This window comes from Talpa europaea, assembly GCF_964194135.1.
Source record: "Talpa europaea genome assembly, chromosome: 13".
NCBI classification, from domain to species: domain Eukaryota; kingdom Metazoa; phylum Chordata; class Mammalia; order Eulipotyphla; family Talpidae; genus Talpa; species Talpa europaea.
In genome coordinates this window covers 95538547-95548749 of record NC_140080.1, presented here as the reverse complement: position 1 = coordinate 95548749, position 10203 = coordinate 95538547, and positions in this window count along the sequence as shown.

The following is a 10203-nucleotide window of genomic DNA, read 5'->3' as shown; positions in this document are numbered from 1 at the left end:
CTGACGCATGGTGTGACCGAATGTGGGTGCAGAGCTGAGCAGCCCCGGCGCGGGCATCTTGTCCATGTCACTATGAGTCAGCATTTCCTTTGCAGCCTCTTGGGCTATTTTTCAGCCTGGGCAATGCGCCCCTCCGAGGCCACAAATACTCTTCTGGCTCTGCCCTCTGAACAACACCCGTCAACTCATGAAAAACCAGGATGATTTTCCCTGGTTTAAAATGGGTGGGGGCATTGCTGTCCCATGTTGCCAGACCATTCTGCTGTTCTTGCAAGATAAGCAGCAAGAGGAAATGAGCAGCATGACCACCATGGTCACACACACACACACACACACACACGCACACACGGATGATGGGCAAATATAGCCATTTAGAGAACATACCAGAGACACAGAGAGACTGAGACAAGCCCACATAGACGCCCTCAGTCAGACACCCACATAGACACCTCAGCCCACATAGACACCAGGTGCTGCCTGGTCCCTGATTACACCAGGGGGCTAGGCGGCTCCTGTCCGAGGCTCCACATGGCTCTGCCCTACTGTGTGCAGGCTGCCCGGGTCATGGACCCCGTCCTTGTGCTCTGGACCCTGCTTGCACCGGCAGCGTGAATGTCCACTGGTTCCACAAGCAGAGCATTCACGGTCCGCAAGTAATTACAAATGCTCAACCGGCCTCATTCCCTGGAAAATTCGCACAGGGTTGCACTGTTTTCTGTGCTCAGACAAGAGCCACTGATTTCCTTTCCTCTGCTTCATTCGTTGGGTGAGAGGTTTGGTGCTATCTGATTCAGTGTGTACCTGTGTGCAGGTGCGTCTTGGAGCTTTATGGTGCTCCCCAGCTTACAGGGTGGCTCCGTTCTTATTATTTACTAGCCAGGTCTTCCCGGCGAGCACAGCTTGTCAGCCCTCCATTTTATAGAAGAGAAAGAATATGTGCAGTTAGTTATAGAATATTGCCAAATAGAAGGCATTTGTAACAAGGTCTGTGTTTCACTTTTACTTCCACTCGACTGTAAACCAGCTCTCGTTTCTGAGAACTTGAACCCACTGTGAGATCTGCCTTCTGAATTTCAGGGACCCTTTAGAATTGTGGGGTTTGGGGTTTGGGTTACTGTGATGTTTGGTTTAGTTTGACTTTAAACATTGTACCGTGCTCCCTCCTCCATGATGTCACGTCACCTCCTTGATGTCAGTAACTGAGGACCACATCCACCTGGCCGACCTCATCCCAAAGCAATTAGTTAATCCAGCAGGAAAATGGGTTTATTCAGAAACAAACCACGGAGAAGTAGCCCTCTCGTTTTTTTGGTTTTTTTTTTTAGTATCCCGTTATATGCCTGTAGAGGGATTTATTCACTTAGTTTTGTAATAGGGGCTGAAGCCAGGGGCTGTTACAGGTGGCGCCCCTTGGAGGCGGGAGCAGGTAAGGATGGGTAGCCCCGGGCAGAAAATGAACAAAGTATGGGTGGGCTGGAGACTCAGATAAGAATTGTAAGGCCCAAAAATAGATGACTGGATCAAGAAGATGTGGTCCATACACACCATGGAATATTACTCAGCATTCAAAAAAGATAAACACATGCCATTTGCAGCCACATGGATGGCGCTGGAAGGGATCATGCTCAGCGAAATAAGCCAGAAAGAAAAAGAAAAATACCGGATGGTCTCACTCATAGCAGGAATCTAGAAAACCTCAAGAAGGGACTAGGAAAAAGACTAATTATAATAAAGTAAAAATCAAAATCAACAAGCAACTATGGACCAGAGACACACTACGGGGTGGGGAGGAGACAGTAGGCTCAAAACAAGGGGCGGGGGGTGGGAGTTGTATGGGGACTATAACCGAGATGAAAATGCATCCACTGTGCAAAAATGAAAAATGATGTAAAAATATATAAAGTTAAAAAAAATTTTAAAAAAAGGAAGACATATAAGGGCCTGCAGAAGCAGCCCCCAGGAATCAGCGTTCGGGATTCAGCCTGTTCAGCTCTTTAGCATTTCTGGGGTCAGCGATTTCTGCCCCCACCACGCTGACCTCGAGAAGGCTGCTGCAGACTCTGAAGAACGGGGCGAGGCTTCCTGCAGCCAAGCTCAGAGAGACGTCCGGAGACTTTGCAAGAAGCCGAGTGACTGAAACTGTTGCTGTTTTGCTGCTGCTGCTGCCGCCTGGCAGGGAAGGCGAAGCCTCCGAGCGGGCACCTTGTGGAGCTGTGAGTGTGGCCGTTGGCCGGGTTGCTTGGCCGCTGCCGCTGCCGTCTTGTGTCCCTGTCTGGGGCGGAGTGGGGCCTCCTAGCAGCTCTGAGAGCACAGCCCGGTGCTCCTCCTCTGTCTTCACAAGTTGGATCCAGCTGCCATGTGGCCAGATCCTGGTTGCGGGGTGACCCGTCTTGGGGCAAGGCCTTTGCTGGGGTGGAGCGCCCCGTCCTGGGGGCAGAAGACGCGTCCTGGTTGCTGTCGTTTAGGGCTTTCAAGCCCTGGACACCGCGGCAGGGGAGGTCCACGGCCACGTGTGGCCTCAGCAACTCTTTGTTTTCCCTGGTTTGTCAAATAAATCCCACTGTTGTCCTCTGAACCCCAGGGGTCCTGCAGGTGCACGCGCAGGTGACCCGGAGAGTATTTGGGCATGTCCTGGGCCGCTTCAGTGCCCCTGGCTGGCCTGGCTCAGTATCTCACGGGTGTGAGGCTGTCCCCAGGGTTTTGCTGCTATAAATAAAGCCGCAGTCGGGAGCTCCGTGGCTGCGTGGTTTCCCACTTGTCAAGCAAAGTGTTAGCTTGGGGTAAGTGCCACTGTGGTCCTGCCGGCTCTTTGCAAGTTCCTTTGAGCGGGCATGGCCTTGAGCTCCCCCATGCCACCTTTCCCGGAGCCCGTGGGGCGCCTTAGCTGTGGCCTGGGCTCTCGGGCTGCCGCAGACCGTGAGGGAAGCGGCCCCTCCACCTCGTGTGTCTGCCATGCTGAGGGCTGCGCTGGGCTCACCAGCCCCAGAGGAGGCCCATGGCAACGGCAGGTCCCAGAGGCTGAGAGGGAAGGGCCGGCTGGGAGAACAGCAGGGAGCTCGGAGCCGTGGATGTGGACGTGGACGTGCAATGTGGAGGCTCATCACGGCCACCGCGGCCCAAGGGTGCAGGGAGTCGCGGGCGCTTGGAAAACACAAACCCAAAGGGAGCTCGTTGGCTCCGTGTGGCACCAAGGTCAGGCCTCCCGGCCCGAATGAGCTGCTCTGACTTCATGTGCCGCTGCCTTCCTGGAGCTGACCCCAGCGGTGGCTTTTTCCTCCTCAGAATCAAGCACATTCCGGTCTCGCTCTTCTCTGCTCACTTCGCTCAGAACCTGCCGGCCCGCGCGGGCCTCAGGGAGTCTGTGGGGGGGCCACGAGCCACTGTGGCAGGTTGGACGAGCTCTGACGGCAGCACCATTGATCCATGACATAATGATGCACCCTTTTTTCATTGAACCTTCTTTTCTGATTGTCAAAATTACTCATTTTCCTATGAAATTGGTAAAACTAAAGCGATTCATAAATGAAAAGATAAAGATGCTCTTAGTGCACCATCCATTACAGGGTGGCATCATTTTAATCCATTTAATCCCTCTCAGCGTAGGGCAAAATACTCATGTGTTAAAAAAGAAATTACCCCTTTAGCAAGTGAAACCCTGCTCCTTCTAGGGAAAAAGAAAATACACTCATGTTCAACCCCTTAAGACAATTTTGAATATTTCTTCCTTGTCTTTTCATTCTATGCATATATTTAATGCAATATTTAATTTATTTAATATTTAATTAATTTAATTAATTTAATATTTAAATGTTGGCATTGCTAGCCCTTTGTGGTATCCCTTTAGTGACCACATACTATTTCATGCAGTGTGTGTGTGTGTGTGTGTGTGTGAAAGAGAGAGAGAGAGAGAGAGAGAGAGAGAGAGAGAGAGAAAAGTTTATGGGATGAATTGATAAGTAGCTTTCTTGAAATTTAAAATAAATCTAGACAAATAGTGCCACACACTCTATTGGTTGTTCACAGCAGAATTTGCTAAGCAAGTATCCATAACGTGAAGGTTTTTTTAGAGGTGCCAACTTGGAGCAGGAGAACTACAGAGGAGAAGCAACAGAGCTGACACAGCAGGAGAGAGAAATCTTCCTGCAAGCAGAGGAGCGAATTCATAGCGGAAATTACTTCTCCACTCCTTTCTGTGATGGACTCAGCAAAGAACCAGAATAGTTTTCTCTATTTCCCCCCAAATCTTTCACACACAGAAAACAAGAAAGATTTAAGAGGGTTGGCTGCTACCTGAAAGTGCAGAATGTCAGGCTAAGATTTGGTTACATGCTTCTTAAATTTGGTTCAAGAAGCAGGAATCATCCGCATTTAATACGTAAACCTTTGCTAGCCTCGCCGACCTGCAGGATGAGACGGAGCAAGACAAGAGGAAATGCCAGCCTGGGCCAGTAGGGAAGAAAACCAAACCCTCACTGCAGTTTGCAAGCAGGGTGCTGTCTTCTCCCCCTGCCCTAGCCGAGGGTGACCCCGCCTCCCGGTGCAGCCTGGTCAGCTGCCCAGCTGTCCTTACCAGTGCAGGGGTTCTAACTCCCCAAAACCCACATTAAATACCCTTCTTGATGGTGCCTGAGAGGCGAATCAGTCCCCAGCTCCCGCTCCTGCAGGAGGTTCTGGCCGAGAGGCTGCACTGCCGAGCTATAAAAGGGAAGGTATGTTATTGCCTTCTCTTTTTTAATTGGAATTTTTATTGAGATAATTGTAGCTTCACATGCAGTTATAAGTAATGATACAGAGAAGCCCCATATATTCTTTACCCCGTGTCCCCCAGCGGGCACTTCTCACAAACTAAAGAACGATCTCACCACCGGAATATTAAACATCGGTACAAGCCGCCTACATGATTCAGCTTTTTCAGGATTTGCTTGTATTCGTGCGTGTGTGTGTTCAGGTTCGATACGGTAAGCCATGCAGGATGCAGAAGCGTATTGTATCCAGGAAACAAAAGTGGCGTTCACTGTATTCAGACATGTCTGATTTCCCTCCTGGGTGGGTTTTGGTATCGCTCGTGGGGTCAGGACCCTCCCACTGATCACCCTCCGTGTGGCCCATGGTAACCACAGCCTCTTCTTTCAGGCATCACCTTCCCCGGGACGCCCCCATGAATCCATGGACCCTCCAGTCTGTTCTCAGATTTCTCAGTTTCCTACACTTTGTCATTGCAAGACTGTTATATAAATGGGTGCATTTTGGGGGTGACTTTTTAAAACCCAAGCACTGTTCCCTGCAGGGTCATGCAGGTCTTGGCAGGTATCAGAGGGTGGATCCCTTCAATTCGAGTGGCCTTCCGCGGCAGCGCTGCCCCAGCCACCTGTGTCTTCTGCTTTATGTGGAGTGATTGTAGATGGTTTTGTTTTTAACTTCAGTTTCCATATGTTCACTGGCAATATAGGGACAGGGATTGGTTTGGGTGTGGATCTTATCTACTGTGTAATTTGTCAACTCACTAGGTCAAGCAGATTTTGTAGATTTCTTGGGTTTGCTACATAGGCTATCACGTCCCTACAATTAGTGATAGTTTTATTCTTCCCTGCCCCTCTGTGTGTCTTTCCTTTCTTTTTCTTGCCTTAATGCAGTGGCTGGAACACGTTGGAAGCAAAGCATCGGCAAGAACAGCCCCTTGTCTTAGGATGGTGGGGTGGGGTGGGAGGACGTTTATGCCTTGCTATTCGTTTCTCGGAGATGATCTGTGTCAAAGAGAGGCCATTCCCCTCTATTCCTCAATTGCTAAGGGTTTTTATTGCAAGTGGGTGTTAAAGTTTTTCAAATGCTCTTTCTGCATCAATCAACACGATCACTTGATCGTTCTTTGCTGGTATGTTTAATTGCATTGACTGACTTAAATGGGAGGTGACTTAGACAGGCAGAGATGGGAATAGAAGATGTAAGACTTTGGATACGAACCCAGGGTGCTGGGTCCCAACCTATCACATAGCCTTCTTCAGGTGGGTGCTGACTTGTATGCTAGTAGATTGTATCTGAAATCAAGATCTCCCGCTCTAGTGGATTTGAGAAACAATGGGTTAAACTATATTCAGTTAAATTTCTTTGCTCTGGGATGTGACAGAGACCTTCATAACAGTGATTTCTGTATTTCCAGAAGTGCGTGAAGTTTCCCAGTCCAGCTTATCCACCAGATCGCGTTTTCAATAATGTCTGTGATCATGGGAGGATGTTTACTTCAGCAAATATCACCGCAGGAAATAATTTTCCCAATGCCTGTTTCTGACCTGGGACATATCGAGTTAAAAGGCAGGGTGCTAAGGTGGTCTCCCAGGGAATTGGAGGTGGGATTCTTAACTGTCAAAGGGTCCTTTCGTTATCTGTTGGGAGGAGGGGATCTGACTTCTGGGAGTGGGAAGGGGATTGTGCAGGTGAGGAGTCTGAGTTGAGTATTTGGTTCAGATCCCGGTTTGCTTCCCAAAGGGTATGGAGAACTCGGGCCCTTGACTTAGACACTCAGTGACTCCGTTTCTGCAAGTGTAATGTGAGAAGGGTAACAGTCCAGTTCTCTCAGATTTTGCAAGTTTAATGAATGAAACATGTGCAGCGTTAGAGAAGCTGGGCATGCAGTGTGTGGTGTTTATAATGACCTGTGATATTTGTAATCAAAGGATTAGGAGAGATGATTAGACAAACACCTGTCGCAGTCACTACTCAGAAAGCAGATGTTAGGAGAGCAGAGAGTGTGTAGGGTGGGATGGGTAGGAGCAGCTGAATCTGTGGTTCCACACTGGAGGCTTTCAGGACCAGAATGGTGTAGAGTTTGCTTTTAAAACTATTTTCTTGGAGCTTTTCACAAAGATCGTGTCAAAAGCAGAGAAGGCAGCCCCTGTCTGTCCCTCCAAAGCTGAAACCAAAGCAAAAGCATTTAAAGTCAGGAAAGCAACCTGGAAGGCATTTCCACCAGCAGAAAGTCACCCACCTTCCCACAGCTCAAGACACGAAGGCTCAGAAGTTACCCCAAATCTCCTCAGAAGAGCACTCCCAGGAGAAACAAGCTACACCATCCCCAAGGTCCCTTTGACCACCGAGTCAGCCATGAAGAAGAGAGAAGACCACAATGCATTTGTGTTCATGGTGGATGTCAAGGTCAGCCAGCACCAGCTGCACCAGGCTGTGAAGAAGCTCTATGACATTGACTGGCCAAGGTCAACACCCCCGTCAGACCTGATAGAAGAAGGCACGTGTGTGCATCCTGACTGTGAGGGTTCGGGTGTTACCAACAAACCTGGGATCATCGAAACTGTGGGCCTGAGAAATTCTAATTCTAAATACAAACTTTTTCATCATGAAAAATAGCATTTCCTCGGAGATCCTTCAGTAGTCACTGACTGGATGTGAGGGGTTTAAAAAGGCAACTTGGGGGCCTCCCCGGTGGCGCAGCGGTTGAGCGCTGGGTCAAGAAGCTGCCCGCGGCCTCTGCGGCGCCAGTTTGATCCCCAGCTGCTCCCCGGCCACTGGAGGAGGGTCCCACATGGTGCGCAGACCTCTCCTGCCGCCCGCTGCTCCCCTCAGCAGTGTCCTTCGGTCCTTCTGCCTGCTCTGCTCCCCGCTCTGGCTCTGGTGAATTCTCTCACCCTCCCGCCCTTCTGACTGTACCCAGTGCTTGTATAAACAAACAAACAAAAAAAACCAAACAAACAAACAAATAAATAAATAAAATGCCTCTATTTAAAAAAAAAAAAAAGGCAACTTAAAGAAGATATAGGGCTCATTCCCTGCACTAGCGAAATGGACCTGGCGCCACCGTGCAAAGTGCCCTAGATGTCAGCGTGTTAGCTTGAGGATTCAGCCTCCCAGTAAAAAGAACTGAGGTTTAAAATTCTGGTAATAATAACTGCGGTGAAATAAAGCGTTTCCATCATTTACGCCCAGGTCTGAAATCTGGTCACGGTGGGTGAGCGGACGATGGTTGGGTAAGTGCAGGGGCAGCTGCCCAGCACCCCGCTTTGAACTTCGAGGACATTTCAGCTTCTTATTTAGGGCACGGAGTGGTGAAATGTCTCTGCTGAGAGGAAATGGAGAGAGGAAAGCTTGCTGGCGCTCAGGACGAGGAAGAGGAACAATGCAAGAAGGAAGACTTGGAAAAGTCCCCAGAGAAATGAATATGCATAAATTAAAGAGTGGGAGAAGAGAAAAATGTGGTTGCAAAACCAGAGACAATTTCAGCAAATGGGAAATGTGGTAAAATGATTTGAAATAAGCTACAGGAAGGAATTTAACACACGTGCATGCATGATCATGGGCTTGACTTCCAATTAGGTGAGTCCGATTCTGTTTTCATTTTATTTCCATTTCTTACAGTGTCTTTGGGTCCAAATCTTTGAAAACCTACCGGAGCCGAGCACATCACCATCAGAATATAACAAGTCCATAAAAATGGAATGAGAAATATTTCAATGAATCAGTATTTTAGCTCATAACAAATTAAATGCGCGTGCTTCTGTGTATTTATTTTTTTTTGTCTTTCTATCCCTACTTTTTAAAATCATCTCTTTCCCCAAATCGTCCTTTCTATCAGCCCTTAGGACACCAAAGCACAGCACTGATCACCAGGCTTGAACTTCCCAGATGCCTCTGCTTATGCTGGGCCAAGCACTAGGGTTTTGAATGAACCAGAATCAGTGTTTTTAGGAAGAAAGAAGGAAATCAGTGAATTCCTATTTGGCCAGTGGGGTGGGCAGAATAACAAGTCCACAGACATCCACGTCCCACCTGTGGAATCTGTGAAGATCTTACGTTTCATGGCAAAAGGGACTTTGCAGACGTGATTAAGGGGAAGGGCGCTGGGGGAGGGAGCAGCCTGGGTTATCTGTGTGTGACTCAGGCAGTCCTCGGCTCCGCAAGGAAGAGGAAATTGGCCTGGAGAGTCAGGGGGAGGGCGGAGAGGTCAGCGATGTGAGGTTGGTCACTCTGAGTGGAGCAGGGGGCCGAGGACCACGGACATCACTGGCTGCCTGGAGAGGTGGCACAGGCCCGGGATGGACGCCCTCCCGGGACCCCAAGAAAGGATCTCAGGATCTCACCCTGCCTGGGTGTTAGCCTGGGAGACCCAAGTCGGACTTCTGAGGAACAGAACTGTAAGAAAACCACCTGTGAAGTATTAAACCATCAAGTGGGTGCTAATTTGTTACAACAGCACAGAAAATGAATACAGTTGCTGTAAATAGCTCAGGGGGTGGAGAGGGGCAGAAGACAGACAGGAACAGGAAAGGGCCAGAGCAAGAGGGGCAGAACCACACGCCATGAGAAATAACAACCAGCTATTGTTAAAGCTACTTAGTGCTGAGGCTCTGCGGGGGCTACAGTTTATCATCCAAAGCAAGACACCCCCAGAGTGAGGAGGGGGGCAGGCATAAATGCTCCAGTTGAGCTAGGTGTACATCACCCTACGTTCGTACCTGATTCCAATTCCAGCAAGTGGGGTGCTGGGACAGGCCAAGCTGGAGACCCCCCATTATCCAGGCAGCCAGACTCTAGGGGCAGGACATGGACATTGGGGGAGCCACTCTCCCCCAACCCCAGGGGCCAAATACGAGCTAATTGAGTCTCCTTTCTTCCACCAAAGCACTGAGGCTGCTCTGGGGACAATGACTGGGGCGTCACAGCTCACTGGACAGCTGACCGACAAGCCACAGCACCCCGCTGCAGAGGAAACTGTTCTCAGGGTAGCAGCTAAGAGGGTGACCTGCCACAACCACAGCTCACGTCCAGGAGTCTGCAGTAGAATCGTCTACAAGCCTCTCCCTGAGTTTAGGCGTGTGGAGCTCCGGGGCCGCTTTGGAAGGTAAAACTTCCTTTCAATTGCCTAGAGGCCACCGTGTTGGTGCAAGAGGTCAAGCAAGTTTGCTGCTCTGGGTCTTGAGAGAGCCCCGCTGGGCTCGCTGCTAGCGCTTTGCATCTGGGACCTGGGCCCGCAGGCCCCGGGCTGGGCCAGGGTTTGAATTCCCATCTCTTTGGGAAGTCCACACTCTGCGTGGAGGGGCCCCTCCTCCTCCTCCGGGGGAACATTATCAAGCAGAGGCAGCAGGGGGCTGGCACCAGGGACGGCTGGGGGAGGAGATAGTGTGTGTCCCCAGCCCCCGTGGTTCCCAGAGTGGGACTCTCCAGGGCTTCCTGCGGGCGATTAGAACAAACTCCCAG